The 14,100-nt window shown below is 44.6% G+C and overlaps 1 long non-coding RNA gene across 1 annotated transcript; it reads left to right on the top strand.

The window, feature by feature from the left end:
- Positions 1–204: 204 nt before the first annotated feature.
- On the top strand, positions 205–6,349 carry LOC310764928. The gene is made up of 2 exons (XR_014549366.1): positions 205–364; positions 6,109–6,349. It is a non-coding gene; the product is annotated as an uncharacterized lncRNA (long non-coding RNA).
- The last annotated feature ends 7,751 nt before the right edge of the window (positions 6,350–14,100 follow it).

Below are 14,100 nucleotides of genomic sequence, written 5' to 3'. Positions count from 1 at the left end.
AAATCAGCAGAAGGAAACTCAATCTGGATTTGTGCTCAGGTCCTGTTTGCAGGCTTCCGATAGGCATCTGCTTGGTCACTGTTGTTAAGTATAGTAATTTAATTCACTGAAATGGTAAAATACTTGCATGCGTTACTATGTGTTTAAATTTGATTGGCTGGTAACTGAATTCTAGAGCGTTCTCTAGTAGTTCTAATGTGATTGGCTAACGTTGGTCACATGGAAGGTGACGGAGAGACTCCATTTTATGCGAAGCAAGATGATGGCTGTGTTTCAGGATCCACTGTGAACACTGCTAAGTTGAATCAAGTGTTGGAGTGCTTCTTCTCTGCTTGGAAGGAAGAGAGCAAAGCTGCAGGAGAAGGTAAATGTGGACATCTCTCAAAGAAGCTGTAAGGCATGACCTAACTGAGATGCAGAAGGCTAAGTGCCTAGTTCTGGGAGGAGAAGAAATACAGTTGTTTGTAAGTTAGAAGAAGAGACTATAAGCCCATGCTTGGAGAAGAATGTGACTGTAAATATTATGTTTTAATGCATCTATAGCCATAAGTTTCTGCAAGTACAGTGGTACCTCGGGTTAAGTACTTCATTCGTTCTGGAGGTCCGTTCTTAACCTGAAACTGTTCTTAACCTGAAGCACCACTTTAGCTAATCGGGGCTCCCGCTGCACCGCCGGAGCACGATTTCTGTTCTCATCCTGAAGCAAAGTTCTTAACCCAAGGTACTATTTCTGGGTTAGCGGAGTCTGTAACCTGAAGTGTATGTAACCTGAAGCATATGTAACCCGAGGTACCACTGGAAAGTTTTTGAACGTTAAAGGATGGACATTGGTTTAATTTCCAAAGAAGAGTGTCAGTCATATATATGGTTTGAGCTTCCTAGCTGCGTTTTCGCTATTTTTACTTCAATAACTGTGACAAAAGGATGCTAAACTAGATAGGCCATTTGGACGGATCCAAAAGGCTCTTCTTGTGGTCACTTCCCAGCAAACCTTCACTCAGCAAGGCCTGTCCTTTTATGGAGTTGTTTCACAGTTTCCTCAAAATGCAGAGCTGAACGTCCCCGCAGGCCATTCCGTTTGGCCAATATTTTGAGCTGCCTTTTTATTTCAAGTGTATTGAAAGCGTAGCTTTTATCGCAGTTGACCTTATTGCTAATGGCACCTGTCAGGTTCCTACAGAGACTGGAATGAGTCCCGTCTCCGAGTTTGTTTTCATAGCTCTAAAAACAGAGACAGGGATTCACCAGGAGGTCGTTACATAATATTCTGCCATTTGTTGCGGATCCTTTCCCCCTTTGTGAACAAAGAGGCTATTTTCAGTCATTTCACACAAGGGTGCTGAAGTCATGTCTAGATTGGCACAATATGGGGCTAATTCATGCTATATCAATATATATATTGGGTAACTCACAGACAAAGCACACGGCATAACGGTAGTCACATTATGTTATTTTTATTGTGTCTGTAGGCCACCTTTCTCTTCCAAGGAGCTCAAAGTGGCGTACATGGTTCTCCTCTTCCTCATTTTCTCAATCAATGGAGGAGGACTCCGTTTTCTCTCGAGACAGACAGACACCCACAACATGCTCCTCCACAAGATCTCATGCTGACTATCCTGTGACTGTAAGGCTATTTCATGAACATCTGTTCTTCAGATCAGCATCTGAGTACCCAATAATAGCAGTTCAGATGCAACAGTATCTGACAGTTGTTCCCAATATTTGGCTATAGACATGAAGTAACAGTATATGACAGTACAGTGGCCGCTGGTGCCCATTGAGACTGGTAGGGCGGAGGGAAGGGAGCTTAACATTAGGTGGCGCTAGAGCCAATGACAGGCGGAGACTACTTGTTCTGGTTTTGTCCCCATCCTCCTCCCTGCAGAGTTCTACAAGGGCAACAATAAGACTAAAAGGAGAAAGCTGACAAGTGGTGCTGCCGGTCCCTGGATTAGTTGTAAGTAAGCAGACAGGCAGGTAGAGCCTGTTAAAGAGCAGACCAAGTTTGGTGAGGCAGTGTCCCATTTTCCCTAATAGATGGGCCTCCATGGTGGCAGTATCCGCTGCAAGACTTCTAATAAATTTCATCTGTGCGTCAATAACTCATTTAAGCTTCAATCATAGTCACACTTATCTGGGACCTTCTGAGATCAGGTATCTATCTACAAGGTGTGACTGGAAAGTTCGGTGAACGGTCACAGAAATCGGACAGCGAGAAATATTTGAACATACATACCTTACAGGCCTCCAAAGTAGGCCCCCTTTGATACAATGCACAGTTGACAATGTTTGTAGAACTGTTGGAAACTTCTGGAGAAGTCCTCTTCTCGTACTGCTTTCAGTTCCCTCATTACAGCTTCTTGGACGTGTGTAATGTTGGAAAATCTGTGCCCTTTCAGTGCAGATTTCAGTTTTGGAAAAAGAAACAAATCTGGTGGGGCCAGATTGGGAGAATATGGAGGGTGGGACAACTCAGTAACCTCAGTAACAATTTCACGCAGGATATGCAATTCTTCCGCCATCATTCGGATGGACAAACGCTCATCCCGCATCCATAATTCACGAATTCTGTTGACATTTGCCGCTGTTCTGCTCGTCGACGGTCTGCCAGATTGAGGGTCATCTTCAATGGTTTGCTGCCCTTCACGGAAATGCTTAAACTACTCATACACTGTCTTTTGAGTTACAGCTTCATCGCCATACACAATTGTGAGCATTTCGTGGGTTTCTGATGCCGATTGTATATTCGAATATTTCTTGCTGTCTGATTTCTGTTTCCATTCACCGAACTTTCTGGTCACACCTTGTATACAGGGTTGTATATAGACCAATAAAAGCCATCAGTTTTAAACACTGAGGCCAAATCTCCTAATTCTAATATCTAAAGTTGATGCCAAAATCCAGATTTCAAAACTCACGAAATCGTGAACCTTTGCAAAATGTAACGCTGCCTTGAATGAGCAATTGCATACAGAACAGTTATGCAAGCATCTTGCTGCTGCATGTTCAGGGCTCTGAACCTCAGCGAAGAAGAGTGTCTCATCCCTACGGAGAATTTAGCAGCGCATGCAATCTATTATGCATTTCACGGGTTCCCTATTAAGAGATTAGGGGAAATATATCTCAAAACTGTGAAATGAGAGCCTAATGATTTGTCAACGTCTGATGGCACCTTTCCATGGAGCTGGCAGGGCATTTTGCTGGAACCTCCTGTCACACTTACATGTTCAAAAGTAACTATTGGCAACCAGCTCCAGACTTGGGAGGCTGCTTCCAAACTCTGTAGGAAAAATCTCCCTAAGGCCACTTCATTTAAAATGAGCCTAAGCCTTTCTAAAGCATATAATTATGTTTCATCCTTGCGGTCTTATCTTGCATTAGCTTTAATTGCCCTTGAAACTTGGCAACATCTTCCTATCCATTTAAAGAAATTAAACACTTCAGGGTTTTGTTTTTATAGAACTTTTGATATTAAAGTGCCTTGGTTCACCCTCCTCCTCCTTGTGATCCACTTACGTTTTTTCTCCCTGCCCTTCCCAGAAAACACACATACAAAGACAGAATTAAACAGAGACAGAATTAACTTGGAGTAACCAGCAAGCCAGAATTCATTTAGGTGAATTTAGGAGGGTCTGGTTAATTTATAAAACGGAAAGTGCTAAAAGTTGGGTTATAGCCAACTAAGGCCCCACCTGAACTATAAATTTAAAGCATTATTATACTACATTAAATAGCCATGGCTTCCCCAAAGGATCTTGGGAACTATAGTTTGTTAAGGGTGCTGAGAGTTGGTAGGAAATCCCTATTCCCCTCACAGAGCAACAATTTCCACCTTTTTACTTGTGTAGGTGTAGTCATAGTTGTTATTCTTTATTAATCTTGCTAGTCACATGTTATCTGAAGTTCTTGTTGATGGATTAACACTTTTATTACTCCAATGTTTTATTCTGTGCTATGAATTTTAAACGTTTAAGTTGTTGCTTTAATATTTTCTAAGTCAGGTTGAGAAGTTTTGTAAACTGTGATGAACTATTGATAACAGTAGTGCTTTTTTCTAAAAAAAAAAAGTTTAGGGGTACTCTCATTTTCCTACTCATATTGAAATAATGCCCCTCAATGAGGCCAAACTTAGATTCACAAAATATTTAGCGGTATGCGTCCCCCTGCGTCCCCCCCCGAAAAAAAGCACTGGATAATAGTAATAATAATACATCTCACCCTGCAAAAAAAAAGAGAGGTCCCATCAATATTGGCATTCTGCCGGCTCTTGAACACACACTTGTTTAGACCAGCTTTTCCTTGATCTCCAGACTTGAACCTCTTGTTTTAATTGTTGTTTTTGCTTGTCATGTTGTTTTTCTCCAAATGCCTGTTTTGCTGCACATTTTAACTGTGTGCATTTTAATGTTTTAGTGGATTTGTTTTATTTTCATCAAGGACAAACCTAGTCATGCATCTTAAAAAGCAGAGACATCACCTTGCCAACAAAGGTCCGTATAGTTAAAGCTATGGTTTTCCCAGTAGTGATGTATGGAAGTGAGAGCTGGACCATAAAGAAGGCTGGTCGCCGAAGAATTGATGCTTTTGAATCATGGTGCTGGAGGAGACTCTGGAGAGTCCCATGGACTGCAAGAAGATCAAACCTATCTATTCTTAAGGAAATCAGCCCTGAGAGCTCACTGGAAGGACAGATCCTGAAGCTGAGGCTCCAATACTTTGGCCACCTCATGAGAAGAGAAGACTCCCTGGAAAAGACCCTGCTGTTGGGACAGAGGACGAGATGGTTGGATAGTGTTCTCGAAGCTACCAGCATGAGTTTGACTAAACTGCGGGAGGCAGTGGAAGACAGGGGTGCCTGGCATGCTCTGGTCCATGGGGTCACGAAGAGTCGGACACAACTAAACGACTAAACAACAACAACATATTTTTCATAGTCTGTTTTGTACCTACTTAGAAGCCATTTTGGCAGTTATGGTGTATGTAACTTATTATTAATAATAGTAGTAATTTATGCTCTTTATTGTTAAGCATTTTTCACCTCTAAGGTCCAGCAGGTATTTGGGGATAGCACAGGGCTTCCACTGCTGTTACTGACCATGCTCCATTGCAATGGAACATCCTTAGAGGTATTATGGGTACAAATAGGTGTGTGTTGGTTGAGGTGACCCTCAGGGCGTTGGGCTAGATGACACTCAAGAGTCTCTTTCATCTTTGCAGTTCTATTATATTGATGCGCATATGCTGCACTAATGATGCTTTTCTGCTGTCGTGATGCTCTGTGTCCCCTTTTACTTTTTTATTTTGTTGCATTTATTTATTTATGTAAGCAGGTCTGGTTTCTTCAAAGAAACAATGGACGTACTTTTCAATAAACCTATGAACAAGCAAACAAAAGAAATTAAATTAAACAAGCAGGTCAAAATGTCAAAATAATCCCTCTTGACTTCCTTCAGCCCCCTGGTCTTGACCCCTGTATTATAATACCCGTGTTTTCACTGTCTTTCATGTTCATTTTTTTTAAAAAAAAAGTTTTAGAGTTATCATTCCATTATTGTAGTTAAAAGCTTAGATTTAAAAGCAACAATCAGCTTTAATGTATAAAGAGCAAGTTTCTAGTCCTTACATTTTATGAAATGCTCATGAAAACTTGTAGGCAGCCCCTGATGAAATGTCAGAAGCCAGAAAGAAAGAGGTTTCAATATCCTGTGTAGCTCCTTGTTCCTCCCCCCAGGATAAACTATGCAAAAAAAACACACAAAAAACTATACTATTTGCATAATTTGGCTGGGTGCAGAGTTGTGTGGGTGGTGGATGGGTGGGTTTCAAAGAAGAAGAAGCTTGGAATAAGCTCAACCACTATTTTGTAACCTCATTGTGAAATTCTTGGTTTGATGCCAACTCTGCGATGGATACTGTACAGAAGGGACATGGAGGCTGGCTAGGAGGCTTAAAATCTGAGCACAAGTTCATTTCATAAATCACAATAACTTCCAGAAACCAAGCGCTAGGTGGAAGTGTCTCTAACCCATATTTGCCTTTTAGCTTTTGAGTTCCTGCTCTTCTCTGCTGTTCTCATGATATGTGGCTTTTGTTTGCTTCATCCCACAGGCAAACTGATTTAATCCACAGTCCTATCCCTGCTCACCCAGGAGTAAGCCTCATTGGACTTCCTTCAGAGTAGACATGCATAAGGTTTCCCTGAAAAAGCGGGACAGACCAGTCCCCAGCTGTGTCAGACTGCGATTCTGCCTCCCCACACCCCGCCCCTGGGCCTATGAAGACGGCATGCCACTTTGGCAGATAAATGATGTGTGCTTATCACGACGTTCAATAAAACAGGAGATCATGAGCTGTGACAGCAGGATTAGACTGAGGGTGGAAACTTGGAGTTCATGGAGCGAATACTGTTAACGTATTGTGTGTGCATGCACTTAAAAATAATAATAATCTAAAAGCTTGTTTTTCAGCCGTGGGGTACACTTAATCCAACTTGAAGCCTTGTATATTATGTGCATTGTGAAGTTAGGTTTTGTTGTTTCCATGCAAAAGCTTGCTCTGTCGGGTGGGTGGGGAGAATTCTTTATTGCACAAACAAATGCCTTTTTGATATGCAACAGATTGGATGGTTTTGTTGCAAAGTCCAAAAGTACTTTCCTTGGATGGGGGAGAGCCCCACCCCGTATCCAATAACTCCAAATGGTTAGGGTCAAAAAGTAAAAATCCTGACACCCGCAAAGTTTTTGAGCTTCTGGAGCTGTTTCTGCTGCTTTTTCCATCATGATGCCTTACATCCGGGTTTCCCTGATGTTTTGCCAATTCAGCAAAATCCCCCCCTCAATGCTATTTTTACACCTGAAAACCAGGACATGTCAGGATGTATGGCAAGCCTACAAATGGTTCTTCTCTATACCCCCCTCCATTTTTTTTTTGTTGTTTAGTCATTTAGTCGTATCCGACTCTTTGTGACCCCATGGACCAGAGAACGCCAGGCACTTCTGTCTTCCACTGCCTCCCGCAGTTTTGTCAAACTCATGCTGGTAGCTTCGCGAACACTATCCAACCATCTCATCCTCTGTCGTCCCCTTCTCCTTGTGCCCTCCATCTTTCCCAACATCAGGGTCTTTTCCAGGGAGTCTTCTCTTCTCATGAGGTGGCCAAAGTATTGGAGCCTCAGCTTCACGATCTGTCCTTCCACCCCCCCCCTCCATTACACTCACTTAATAAGTATAATGCCTATTGGGCGACTTTATATAACAGCTGTTTCAGAGTTTGAGATTTGTTCCTAGGGTGGTGTAGTATTTAGACTATAAATACTAAAAATACTATAAATGAGAGCCAGTGTGGTGTAGTGGTTAAGAGCGGTGGACTCGTAATCTGGTGAACCGGGTTCGCGTCTCCGCTCCTCCACATGCAGCTGCTGGGTGACCTTGGGCCAGTCACACTTCTTTGAAGTCTCTCAGCCCCACTCACCTCACAGAGTGTTTGTTGTGGGGGAGGAAGGGAAAGGAGAATGTTAGCCGCTTTGAGACTCCTTAAAGGGAGTGAAAGGCAGGATATCAAATCCAAATCCAAACTCTTATAAATATGAGGATTTATAGATCTGGGTTTTTGTCCCCTTGACGCTCACCCATGGGAGGTCAGTGGGTGACTTTGGGCAACTCATATCCTCTCAGGCTAACCTGCCTCACAGGGTTGTTGTGAGAATAAGATTGAGTTGGGACACACATACAAGACAATAACTCTGGGTGGGAAGAGATGACTCAGCAAGCTGTCTCTCTGTTAGCCAGAGAAAATATTGTTTGATCTCACCTATGTAATTCCCTCCTGCGAAGTAGCAGCATTATGCTCCCAAAGGGGTGCTGGGTCAAAGCCCCCCCGTGCAGCTGGTAGTAGGACCAGGAGTTGCTTTCTAAAAACAATACTCACTGGTAAATGCCAATGTTTGATCATCTGCATTAAGTTGGAGGGATTGGACCTTGAAGGACCTGATAAGGACCTTGTGTTTGATGGTTGACAGCCCAGCAGCACACGCATGCTGCAGCATATCAAAGGAAACAGAATTTGCAGGTGTAGAGCACTTGGGCAGTCATTTTGTCAGTTGTAGGCAATGGCCTGTTAAGCTGGCAAAACGCTTTGATATGCAGAGGAATGTTGAACAGGCTTGAGTGTCCAATTGTCTTATGTCTGAACTCATTCTGGGTTTCCCCTAAACTCTCCAGGGCAGATTTAGGGAGAGTGTGGTGGTGTGTGAGGGGAGGGGAAAGTCTTGGTGTGCGAGCAGACCTCATTCTGCGCACACAACAACTTAGCTGAATCCTGCTGTAGACTCCAGAAAGTCACGACTCAGAGCAGCTTGGATTGCTTCTGTGTCCATGATTCACAATACCTTGATGGAGGGGAGAATTGAATAACTTTGGTTCAAACTCTTCAATCCTTGACCGAGATCCTGTTATCTTATTGTTTGGGCCAAGATCTTAGCACATCAGCTGGAGACACTGATTTTGCCTCATCCTTGCCCCAGATGTAGCTAAATCCTGCTACCCCTGCCTGGCATGCCAACTTTAGGGGGCTGACGTGTCTTCAGCCCCCTCAATCTTTGTTGCAAAGAGTTCAGGCCCCCCTCAACCTTGGGGACAACCTGGTGTCTCCCCCACCCCACCCCCTTCCTAGAGGAATCGCTCAGACCTCACACCTTTCCAGCAGAACAAATATAATCTAAACATGAGATCATAAAAAAATATTGGAAAACATTATACTGGAGCTGCTGGCACGACTTACACTGGGATACCATGGAAGAGAGCTTGCGTTTCACATCTCCCTTGGGTCACATAAAGGATTTCACTCCTAGTAACAGTTACAAACGTAGGCCTCACATTTTGCAGACTGCAGGTTATATGAGAAAACAGGGGGCTTTCCAGATACGTTGCAGAAGATTATTCAAGCACCTTTAACAATACACACACGGGGAGATTTCCTGCAACACTATTCAGCTACGTTTGGATGTAACGCTAAATCGCGATTTAGCATTATGAGAACAAACTTCAGCGACCCTCAGGCTCACACGCTCTTTTCTCCCCTAAGAAGTGGGTGGGATTTGGAAGCTTATGCTTTAGAATATTAACTGCAGTTTCTTGTGTTGCCCAAACCCTGAACCTGTAGATAAACTGGGGCTTGTTGAAACAAGCCATCTTTATAAACAATGGTTTGAAGTTGGCTTGCCTGAAGAAACCGTAGTTAGGAATAACCACAGTTTGTCCTGTTTGAGACAGCAGGGCAAGCTGAGTAGTTTAATCTGAAATGGAAAGGGATACCTTCCAAATTCATGGAGGACAATACTATCAATGGCTACTAGTTCTTCAGCTGAACAAAGTCCCTTATCAAAGGCAGTATCTCTCTGAATTCCAGTTACTGGAAAGAGCTATTGTGCTCAGGTCCAGCTTGTGAGCATCTAGATAGGCTTTTTTTTTGTCTTGACCCAGCAGGGCTCTTCCTAAACTCCTACTTGTGGCTGTGCCAGAGGAGTAGGGTTGGGCAAAATGTGGGACAAGTCGGGAAGGGGGAACCGGGGGGGGGGCTAAAAATTACTTTACCCGGCGCAGAAATGACTTCAAAGCAATCCATTACAAGGAGTTGTTTCCAGTGCTGGTCATACTCATAGAGGAGACCCAATGAAATGTACAGATCTAAGTTAGCAATGCACATTCGTTTCCATGACTCACATCCTCCCCACCTGCTGGGCTTCTGCTTGTCAGAAGAATGGTAAACATAGAAAACCCAGTCAAAAAAGAAAGAGGGGTGAAGATAGCAACAAAATCTGTTTCTTTTCCTCACAGAGCTTTGCCTCCAACATCCCTTTCTGTGCAGCTGCTAATGCCACACACACACACACACATGCATCATCGGGGTGCCAACTTGGGCCCCAGATTACGGGTGCCCAGCAGTGTGCATGATGTAGCAATGCCTGGGAGCCCTGAAAGTCGTGTCAGGGGACCTACAAGGCCTCAGAGGCCACTTTGGAGGCCTCAGGACATGGCTTCCGGTGCTTCGCGAAGACCTAGAAGTTGTGCCCCCAAACCCCAGAGGTGGTGTCTGAGGCCTCGAGAGGTGGAGGTGGAGGTGGGGAGAAGAAGGTAAAGGACCCCTGACCATTAGGTCCAGTCGTGGCCGACTCTGGGGTTGCGGTTCTCATCTTGCTTTATTGGCCGAGAAAGCCGGCGTACAGCTTCTGGGTCATGTGGCCAGCATGACTGCTTCTGGCGAACCAGAGCAGTGCACGGAAATGCCATTTACCTTCCCGCCGGAGCGGTACCTATTTATCTACTTGCACTTTGACGTGCTTTCGAACTGCTAGGTTGGCAGGAGCAGGGAACAAGCAACGGGAGCTCACCCCGTCGCGGGGATTCGAACTGCTGACCTTCTGATCTGCAAGTCCTAGGCTCTGTGGTTTAACCCACAGCGACACCCGCATCCCTGGGGAGAAGAAAGCGAGGCAGAAATAAGGGACAAACTGTATCCCTTAAGGCTGTTTTGGGCAGTGTGGAGCCTGCAGGCACCCGAGCCACCGCAGCATTCCCAGAGGAGACGCGTGGCTCGGGTGCACTGCAGGTCCCGTGGTAAGTGCCGCCCAGTGCACCTCACCCCCGTAGCTACACCTCTGCCTTAAGGGATATTCCCTTGAAATAAGGGACAGGCCCTTATTAAAAGGGTCGGGTAGCAACCCTACAGAGGAGGAGCAAGAGGCCTGCGGCTCCTTGAAGTCTACATCTTTGTCTAGGGCTATGTCTCTTTTGTTTCTCCTTTTAAAAATCTGAAGGTGGCTGCTTAGGGTCACAGAAAACCACATACAACAAAATCTGCCAGATTCATTTCTTCCCCCCAAATGCTGCCCCCAAATGATTAACTGCTTTTTTGTGTGTGTGTAATCCAGGGTTCAGCAACCTTTTCCAGCCATGGGCCGGTCCACCGTCCCTCAGACCATGTGGTGGGCCGGATTATAGTTTTTCCGGGGGGGTGGGGATGAACGAATTCCTATGCCCCACAAATAACCTAGAGATGCATTTTTTTAAAAAAGCACACATTCTACTCATGTAAAAACATGCGATTCCCGGACCATCTGCGGGCCTGATCCAGCCCACGGGTCTTAGGTTGCCTACCCCTGGTGTAATCTATTGTTTTGATGAGCTTTCTGAAAGCAACATAAAATCAATGAAGCCTTCCATATGCTTTCCTTCATTAATGTATTGGTATTTACTCATTATTTATATTAGTGAAAGACCTAATATAAGGGAGGAGTCTACTCTGCAAAACAAATCATTCCAAAAAGGAAGCCAAAATGTTTCCAAGGTTTACCATGTTTATTAGACATTACTTGTTCTCAATTCACTAATGCAGTGCACGGTGCATGTTTACTCGGATATGATTCCTACCGTCTTCAGACAGGTTTACTCACCCTCAGCAGAATTAGGATTGCTTATGCAATGGTTTACTGGAAGTTAATTCCAAGGGAGCATATATAGGCCTGGTCTGCAAGTCAGCTATCTAGTCCTAAATGTTGAGGGATGCTCTATTTTCCACTGCGTGTCTAGACAGGTGTGGGTTGGCCGCAGAAAACCATTGTAAAGTCTTCACTTCATACTTTGGGTTTTCCTCAGATTGCTGTTTGTCCAATTCAGTGGTAGAGAACAGGTTTTCACAGAATCCTAGAACTGCAGAGTTGGAAGGTACCTCAAGGGTCATCTAGTCCAACCCCCTGGAATGCAGGAATTTTTGTGGGGAAAGTGACAGGGGAGAAAAAGTGCTTGGACATGGAGCTTTAAAGCGCAGATCTGTGCCTTGGAACACAGCACAAAAGGAAGTCTGGATGAGCCCTAAGTGACTAAGCTGGAAAAGAATTTCCCCCAATTCCTTGACTCTGAAGTATACAGTGGTACCTCGGGTTACAGATGCTTCAAGTTACGGGTTTTCGGGTTGTGCACCGCACCGAACCCGAAAGTACTGGAACGGGTTACTTCTGGGTTTCGGCACTCCCGCATGTGCAGAAGCACTAAATCAAGCTTTGCGCATAAGCGCCGAATTGCAACCCGTGCATGCACAGATGCGGCGCTGCGGGTTGCGAACACTGCGGGTTGTGAACGTGCCTCCTGCACATATCACGTTCACAACCCGAGGTTCCACTGTATAGTAGTACCTTGGGTTAAGAACTTAGTTCATTCTGGAGGTCTGTTCTTAACCTGAAACCGTTCTTAATCTGAGGTACCACTTTAGCTAATGGGGCTTCCCACTGCTGCTGCTGCGCCGCCGCCACGCAATTTCTGTTCTCATCCTGAAGCAAAGTTCTTAACCCGAGGTACTACTTCCAGGTTAGCGGAGTCTGTAACCTGAAGCGTCTGTAACCTGAAGCATCTGTAACCCGAGGTACCGCTGTACTTTCTCTGCATCATCATGTTTACAACAGTTTCAGAGTGTGGTAAAGTTAAGGCTGTCAGGTCTCATGATAACAACCGGGAAACAAATTTATTTCCTTAACTTTTTGCTCTCCCCCTCCCCCTCCCTGCAGCAGAGATGTCCTTAACATGTTCCTCACGTATGAGGGGAAAGAATTATTCCTTCACAAGTCTGCACTTTCTCTTTGCACGCAGTTGCTGGCTGGAGGAGTAAACTTTTGCATAGATGGCAAAACAGGAGAGGAAGACTGCACTCAAGTTGGATAAAATGCAAGCGTTGTCCTACGGTTTACAAATCCCCATATTGCCCTAGCTCTGAGCTAGTGTGTTCAGTGGTGTAGTGGAGCTGGGGAAGTCCAGGATAATGTGGTGCCACTTATTTCACCGCAGGGACAAGGGTGCCATCTCCTGGGGCGCAATTTTGCCATCTTCTGCTGGCCAAATAAATTGTGTGGGTTTCCCCCCCCTCAAAGAGAAACCTGCCAAGTAAGTTAACCAGAGGAAGAGGTAGGTTGCACTGGGAGATAAATTGCCACTTCTAACTGGATAGCTTGGTTGGTAGAACACGAGGCACTAAATCTCAGGGCTGTGCGTTCGAGTCCCACGTTGGGCAAAAGATTCCTGCATTGCAGGGGGGTTGGACTAGATGACCCTTGTGGTCCCTTCCAACTCTGCAATTCCATGATTATATTTTACACTGAATAAAGTCACCTTGATGGCACAAAATAGTGGCTAAACCTTGGCTGTTCTCAACTGTCCACCTGGCTGGAAGAGTTGGAGGAGAGACCTGAGAGTAAAAATTGGTTTGTATTGAAATCATAATGTCTGCGTTGATCAAAAATCCTTTTTTGTTGTTGAAGGGGCATGTCATGAAGAGTGCCTGCATGATTTGCCACTGTACCAGCGAGAGCCATCTGAAGTATGGATATTGTTACAGATTTGGGGGGAAGCCTCCCTAAACCCTAGGAATTAATAAATGGGGGGGGAGGGTTGGAAGGTTGCCATGGTAACTGGGTGTGAGGTGAAAGGGAAAGAAAGTTTGGGAAAGGGTTTCTGGGTAGAAGAAAGGAAGCGAAAAGACTGGGGTCCATCTTGGGTAGGCTGGCTGAAGGCTGACTGGGAGAGATGCCTTGAATTCCAGGGCTGCACTGCTGTGCAGGACAAGCCCATCTTGAGACGACCGTAGTGTAAGATCTGGACTTCCTCCTGTAATTGAATTCTACTCAGTATTGATCCAGAGCAGAACTCCAATGTATAGTTAGCAGAGTAAACATGTTGCAGGATTCCCCCTAAAATAGACCAGAGGCAATTGTATTTCATCCAGCAGAGCTTTACTGCTACTGAAGGCAAATGAGCAAAATGGTCACATATCAGGATTGGTACTGTCCATAAGAAATCCAATTGCAGCAGACTTAACTTAAACTTACAATAACTTATAATAAGTCTAAACCTTAACATTAAGCATACTATGTACAGAACACAACACCAGAAGGAAAAGAAAACCCAGGTTCCTTCTGGCCTTACTTTTATAGTCAGCATGACCTTGACAGAAGAGATAAAAGAACCAGTTTAAGCCAGCTGTACTCAGCTTCTCTGAAGGAATAACCCAAACATCATGAACCTTTTGCTTGTTTCTTTCACACAGAGAAGTTTCCAG

The sequence above is a fragment of the Podarcis filfolensis genome (assembly GCF_964270895.1).
Source record: "Podarcis filfolensis genome assembly, chromosome: 6".
Lineage (NCBI taxonomy): Eukaryota > Metazoa > Chordata > Lepidosauria > Squamata > Lacertidae > Podarcis > Podarcis filfolensis.
The sequence above is the reverse complement of the archived record's forward strand: the minus strand, read 5'-3'. Positions and strand labels throughout refer to the sequence as shown.